Source organism: Engraulis encrasicolus, chromosome 8, assembly GCF_034702125.1.
Source record: "Engraulis encrasicolus isolate BLACKSEA-1 chromosome 8, IST_EnEncr_1.0, whole genome shotgun sequence".
Lineage (NCBI taxonomy): Eukaryota > Metazoa > Chordata > Actinopteri > Clupeiformes > Engraulidae > Engraulis > Engraulis encrasicolus.
In genome coordinates this window covers 40,454,594-40,462,173 of record NC_085864.1, presented here as the reverse complement: position 1 = coordinate 40,462,173, position 7,580 = coordinate 40,454,594, and positions in this window count along the sequence as shown.

The following is a 7,580-nucleotide window of genomic DNA, read 5'->3' as shown; positions in this document are numbered from 1 at the left end:
TTTTGTTACTGGTAAAAGTAAAAGTGTAAAATCATTTCCTCACTGACAGGTTAGGGTCAGGGATTGTTTTGGTTCGACCACAGTTTGGGCAAATATGAATGGAAGGCCCCCACAAAGATAGGAAGGGCCCCAACAAGATATAAAAGTTGGGCTGTGCGTGGGTGCGTGGGTGCGTGCGTGCGCACGCGTGCGTGTGTGTGTGTGGGGGGGTCCAAATTGTCCACAGATGTTGCTGTTAAGATGTTGCCATCTGGGGAATCGCCTGGGCATCAATACCCACCACATGAGCTGGAGAAGTCCAGGGCAAAATGCTACCGCAAACAAACAGGCACACACAACCCAGTGGAGGAGGACCACACACTACCCCCTGTGGAAATTAAAGTGTGCGATTCTCCCTCTGGCTCTTTCGCTGTGTGTCTCTCTCTTTCGCTTTCTTTCACACTCTGTCTGTCTGTCTGTCTCACTCACACACACACACACACACACACACAGACACACACACACACACACACACGCATAGACTGTTTCTGCTCTTGACTCTTTTTTTTCTGTAATTATGTATTAGTGTGTGTGTGTGTGTGTGTGTGTGTGTGTGTGTGTGTGTGTGTGTGTGTGTGTGTGTGTGTGTGTGTGTGTGTGTGTGTGTGTGTGTGTGTGTGCCTGCGTGCGTGCGTGTGTGTGTGTGTGTGTGCGTGTGTGTCTGTGTCTGTGTGTTCTGGCGTGTGTCCTTTGTTATGCGTAGTGTCTGGCCGAGGAAGTTACGCTATGTCAACACACATCACACGAACGGGACCCCACTAACCCAAATGTCCAAATTGAGCAGATTTAGCGTGACGGACCAGACCTCTCATCACATCATTTCTCCTTTGCCTTTTACAAGAACTGAAAGGAAAAACGGAAAGAAAATAATAACTGCTCCAAACCCAGAAAATAAAGTAATGGTATGGACATGAAGAATGTTCATAAGGTCTGACAGTCCACACAAACATCAGTCCAAACATCAGTCTGGTGAAGAAAATTATCATAAAAAGAAAATTGTAGGCTACTGGTTTGGGCAAACTATTTATCATTGCTACTGTGTTGTTATTTATGGTTTCAACAACCAGAGGAAATATGAAGGAAAATGTGCATTTTCAACATGGTCCTTGGAGTAGCAAAGAAATTATAAAAACTAGTTAAAACCATTGCAAGAAAGAAAACTTTACACAACCTGATCCAAAAACATGATAACAGCAACAACAACATCTGCTATTGCTTTTATGCTTGCTACAGATTGCGAAGGGAATGTGCACTACACATTTTCAACAAGGCCTTGGTTTGTACGACAAGCACATACACAGGATTTCAAGGCGATCAAAAGACTACTAAAAAAAACATTGTCATTGCCAAATCCAAAAGCTCACAAGGGGAAAATGCCATTCATTAGTGTAGCTGCCATCGAAGTCAGAATAAATAAATAAATAATAGATTAATAAATATTAGGTTAAAAATTTAGAGTCCATAAATATATACATTTTCTAGTAATAAAGGTTTAATATTAAAAGTATCATTTACATATTTCATGTATATTGTTTGTTCTGGTATGGGGGGAACATATATTAATTAAGGGGGGAACCAAAGTTTGTTGCCGCAGGTTGACGGGGTGTTACTTTGAGAGATGCTACCTGTTGATCAGAAGATTCTGGACCAAGCTACTAGCAGGCAGACACCTCGCGGTTTCCTCTGCCTAAGAACCAGCGACGATAAATGAAGACTGAATAAAGTATAAGTATAAGAATGAAGGACTGAAGAAGATTACCTAATTTTCTCTCAAGGGAAAGCGGCCAATGAGGTATATTTTTGTGTTTTGTAACTGTAATGTTCGTTTGACTGTGAAGAGATGTAACGTGGTGGATTTCTGTCGAGTCATGCTTGTCTGGTCGCGTTGTTTCCTTTGATGTCTTTACACGGAGATAATGTATTTTATTTTGATTTTGTCTGTATGTTTGTCTAACAGTTCTCACGGCATCCGTGGCATCGCTGAAGCTTGTATGTCATTAAAGCCCGTAACTTTAAGAGCGACTTGGTTTCGTGATTTCGACTTGAGAGGGAATTACAGTGAGAACTCAGCCACCGCGGCACGAGGGGAGAGCGTGACCAGCAGCCAGCAAGGAGCCGCACGAGCGCCTCGTCTCGTCGTCGGAGCTGTGAAGATGTTCGAGGTTTCGGAGGAGCCACTCGTCAAAGGACAGTTTGCAACCTGCCGGAAACCAAAGACAGTCGTGGGGTAATGCCAACGTGAAGCACGTTTGAAGCAAGTTGAATGTCAAGACGTGGAGTAGTCTACAACTGCTAAAAGGACTTTTTTAGTTTGAAGATTCAGTCGGACTGTTTGCACTTGTCATAAGGATAAGTGAAGGACTTGCATATTTCATTGCTTGAATGTTGGAAGTGTAACTTTTAATGTGATAACATTTATTATTCTACATTTTTTGTTGCCTTTGATATCTGAATGTTTACAGGTTAAGTGTTAAGCACCACTAAGGAATTTTGAGAAGTATTTTAGTTTAAAGGAGTACTCTGGTATTTGCCTATTTTCAGTGATTCTAAGTTTAAAGGGTGCTCTCATTTAATATTTATCTGACATAAATCTAGTGTATCTTGCCATTGGGCATTTAAGCTATCACTTGACATTCAAGTAGGTTTGATCTAACTGCAATATTATTACCTCATTTATTATTTTCCTACAGTTATTAGTGTATTACTACATTATTAATACTTGACATTATTGTTTTTAATTTCACTTAATAGCATTTAAAAATAGGACACTAAAGGACAAGTTTAACTGATTTAAAATAGTTTCAAGAGGTGAAACTTACTTTAATTTCCAAGACAATTTAATACAAGCTAATTAGCTCTAGGCTCCTTAAGTTTACTTCTTAAACTCAGTCTAATTTTTAATATACCAAAATGGCTGATAAGGACATTGCAAGTGAAGTGCCAGGCCAGGAAGTTACTCATGAAGAAGGAGAGGAGTCTGTTCATGATGAACCCTTAGAAGAAAATCCTGCCAAGGACACTGAAGTGAATGCAGACACTGGTGTTACTGAAGACAAGAGGACAAGAAAACTTACTGAAAAGGGTCAGGAACTACATGATGAAAAGTTAAAGAAACTTCAACGTAACTTCGACAAAACATATGAAAAATGGAAAATACTTGCCAAAGAGGCTAAAAAGGCACTCTCTTTATCTAAATCAGCAGACGCTCTACATGAACATCAACTTCTAGTTCATACTGCTGATCTCGAAGTGAAGGAACGCTATGAGGATATTCGCAAACACAGTGCCCCGGACGCAGACACCAGACGCCGGGTCGACATCTGTGATGCTGTATCAAAGCAACTCATTGAACGGCTACATGTACTACAAGATGAAGACACAGAGAAGCATTTACCCTCTGTACAAGCACCATGGAGTGACACTGGTTCAGTGTTTTCAATTAAAGAAGACCAAGTGTCCATATTTAGCCGCCCAGCCTCTGGACGTGTTTCGAGACGCTCAGTCACGTCTTCCACAAGGAAGCAGGAGGCAGAAGCAGAGTTTGCTGCTACCCAAGCTACCTTGAAGGCTCTAGCAGAAATGGAAGAGCAAGAGCAGGAGCTTGAAAGGCTTGAGGCTGAGAACAAGAAGCAGCTAGCGCAGCAAAAGGCAGAGAAGGCTGAAAGACTAGCGCAACAAGAAGCAAGGCGGGCGCAGCAAGAAGCAGATGAGGCTAGGAGACGGGCGCAGCAAGAAGCAGAAGAGGCTAAGAGACAGGCGGAGCAAGAAGCAGAAAATGCTGAAAGACAGAAGTTACTAGAGGAGAAGCGCAGACAGTTAGAGCGGTTGGAAGCAACTAAAAGAATGAATGCTGCTAAGGCAAGACTGCAAGTCTATGAACAAGACGTAGGCTCAGATGAAGAAATAACAGATCTTCTTCATAACCTGTCAGCGCCTCCACCTAAAGCTAAAGCCCCTCCAAAGTACAGCATGCCTTCTCAGCCTGCCAGTAGGCCCCCTGCCACGAGTGATGAAGTCCCAAGGCCTACGTCTCCAGCTGCTCGCTCCACTTCTCACGATAACAGCACCACGATGCTTGCTGAAGCGATAGCAGAGTCCATAAATACAAGCCGTCTTCCAGTGCCAGAGCCGCCGATGTTTAGCGGAGACCCAATGAGATATAAGGACTGGAAAATGTCATTCCTAACCCTGATAGGCCGGAAGAACATTCCTGTCAATGAAAAGATTTACTACCTCCGCAAGTATGTCACAGGAGCTGCAAAGAAGGCGATCGAAAGTTATTTCCTGGTGGGCACTGAGAAAGCCTATGACTCAGCATGGGAAATACTAGAAGAGCGATATGGCAACTCTTTTGTGGTCGCTAAAGCTTTCCGCGACAAGCTAAATTCATGGAATAAGATCGGACCCAAAGACAGCGTTGAGCTGAGAGAATTCGCAGACTTCCTGCGAGGCTGTGAAGCAGCCATGAGTCACGTGAAGAGTCTCGAAGTCCTAAATGAATGCAGTGAGAATCAAAGAATTCTCTGTAAGCTCCCTGACTGGCTCACTGCCAGGTGGAACAGAAAGGTAATGGACTACGAAGAAGAAAACCATGACTTTCCGAAGTTCCACACCTTTGTTGAGTTTGTGTCCAGAGAAGCTAAGATAGCTTGTAATCCAATGACTTCGCTTCATGCTCTGAAGAGTGGTGATGCTGAAAGAGCAAAGCCGTCTAAGGTCCACAATGTTGGTGTGAAGGTGCTAGCAAGTGCATCTGAAGAGAGGCCAGATGTTGAAGGACAAAAGGGCGATGCTAAAGGATGCATGTTTTGTGAGAAGACAAACCATGGTATTCAGACATGTCGGAAGTTGATGGAGAAGCCTGTCAAAGAGCGAGTCAAGTATGTGCAGACAAAGAAGTTATGTTTTGCATGTCTAAGGCCAGGACACCACTCAAACAGCTGCGAGAAGAGAAGTGTTTGCAACGTGTGCAAGGGGAGGCATCCCACATGTTTGCATGAAGACCGCACTAAGGCGGATGAAAGGGTCCAAGACGGACAAAAGGAAAGGACAAAGGAAAAGGAAAGGCCTGAAGAGTCCACAGCTACTACTACCGAAGTGGCAAGCACAGCTATGTCCAACCAAGTTATGCACAAAGGGAACAGCACGTATGCATCCACAATAGTGCCAGTGTGGCTGTCAAACACAAGAAACCCAGATGCTGAAGTTCTGGTATACGCTCTACTGGACAGTCAGAGCGATAGCACGTTCATCCTGCAAGAAAGAGCAGAGGCTCTTGACGCACAGATGGAGCCTGTGCAATTGAAGCTATCCACACTAGCGTCCAAGCAGACTGTAATCCCAAGTCACAAGTTAGTTGGGTTGCAGGTCAGAGGGTTTTACTCCTCCAAGAAAATCCCTCTTCCCGTGACTTATTCGCGAGACTTCATCCCTGCTAGTCTAAGTCACATTCCCACACCCAAGACAGCAAGAGCATGGTCTCACTTAGAGCACATTGCTGAAGAGATCGCTCCTCTGATAGACTGCGACGTCGGCCTGCTCATAGGGTACAACTGTTCCCAAGCCCTGTTGCCGAGAGAAATTGTATCAGGCAAGGATGACGAGCCGTTCGCAGTAAGGTCTGATCTTGGCTGGAGCATCGTTGGCTGTGTCAATCCCTGTGTTGACGATGAAGACGCCATTGGAATCAGCCACAGAATCGTTGTGAAACAAGTCACACCAAGTCTACTGTCACAGAGTGACCTAGCAAGTCAAGTTCAGTACATATGCAGAACCCAAGTCAAGGAAGTCATTGTTCCGACAGATGTACTGAAAGAACTTGAATCCGACTTCAGTGAGAGAACCGTGGAAGAGGCTCATTTCTCTCAAGATGACCTTCGCTTCATCACGAAAATGGAGGAGGACATAAAGACACTAATGAATGGACAGCGCAAAATGCCAATGCCATTTAAAGAAGACAAACCGCATCTGCCCAACCACCCTAAGTGTGCAGATTCGTCTAGAAGTCAAGACCTGACTCTGGGTGAACCCCAAATGGAGAGACCGCTAGGCGTGAAATGGTGCGTCACATCAGACCACTTCAACTTCAGTGTGGTGGTGGACGAGCGCCCACTTTCTAGAAGAGGAGTGTTGTGGACTATGGCCTCCATCGATGATCCGCTGCCTGACGATCTGAGACCATGGTGGGAGTCCTGGCTCCTGGACTTGAAGAACCTGTCAGACGTCAAGGTCCAGCGCTGTTATCTCCCATCAGAGTTCAAGCAAGTCCAAAGATACGAACTGCAGGATCGTTTCCATAAGTTCTCCTGCTGGGCTAGATTAGTCAAGGCTGTAGCTCGTCTCACACGACTTACCAAGGAGCTGAAAGGTTCAATCTCAAGAACAAATGAAGCCACAAGTCTGGTGGAAAGGAGCGACGTCGAGGCTACCATCGTCAGTCTTGTTCAGAGAGAAGCCTTCGTGGAAGAAATCCAAGCACTCCAACGTGGGAAAGAACTCGTTAAGACCAATAAGCTACACAAACTGAACCCTTTCCTCGACGAACAGGGAATCTTCAGGGTGGGAGGTCGGCTGACACATGCTGATTTGCACCATCACATCAAGCATCCAGCTGTCCTACCTGCTAAAGATGACACTGCCCCAAGAACAGAGTGGAAGTTGGCCAAGGTCACAAAGGTCTATCCTGCAGAAGATGGCTGCGTAAGTGACTCGACCTTGGATAAGGAAGGGAAACGTATTGGAAAGCCAGTCTACTTGGAGAGACCCATCCATAAGACGGTGACCCTGATTGAAGCCGAGTGATGCTGCCACATTTTCCTTGCAATGTGCCTAATCATTCCAGTGCTAACTTAGTTTTGTAGGTTTGAGTAAATCACAAGTGATTTGGTGGGAGTGTAGCTGCCATCGAAGTCAGAATAAATAAATAAATAATAGATTAATAAATATTAAGTTAAAATATTTGAGTTCATAAATATATACATTTCTAGTAATAAAGGTTTAATATTAAAAGCATAATTTTTACATATTTCATGTATATTGTTTGTTCTGATATGGGGGAACATATCTTAATTAAGGGGGGAACCAAAGTTTGCTGCCGCAGGTTGATGGGGTGTTACTTTGAGAGATGCTACCTGTTGATCAGAAGATTCTGGACCAAGCTACTAGCAGGCAGACACCTCGCGGTTTCCTCTGCCTAAGAACCAGCGACGATAAATGAAGACTGAATAAAGTATAAGTATAAGAATGAAGGACTGAAAGAAGAACCTAATTGTCTCTCAAGGGAAAGCGGCCAATGAGGTATATTTTTGTGTTTTGTAACTGTAATGTTCGTTTGACTGTGAAGAGATGTAACGTGGTGGATTTCTGTCGAGTCATGCTTGTATGGTCGCGTTGTTTCCTTTGATGTTTCTTTCGACGGAAATAATGTATTTTATTTTGTTTTTTGTCTGTATGTTTGTCTAACAGTTCTCACGGCATCCGTGGCATCGCTGAAGCTTGTATGTCATTAAAGCCCGTAACTTTAAGAGCGACTTGGTTTCGTG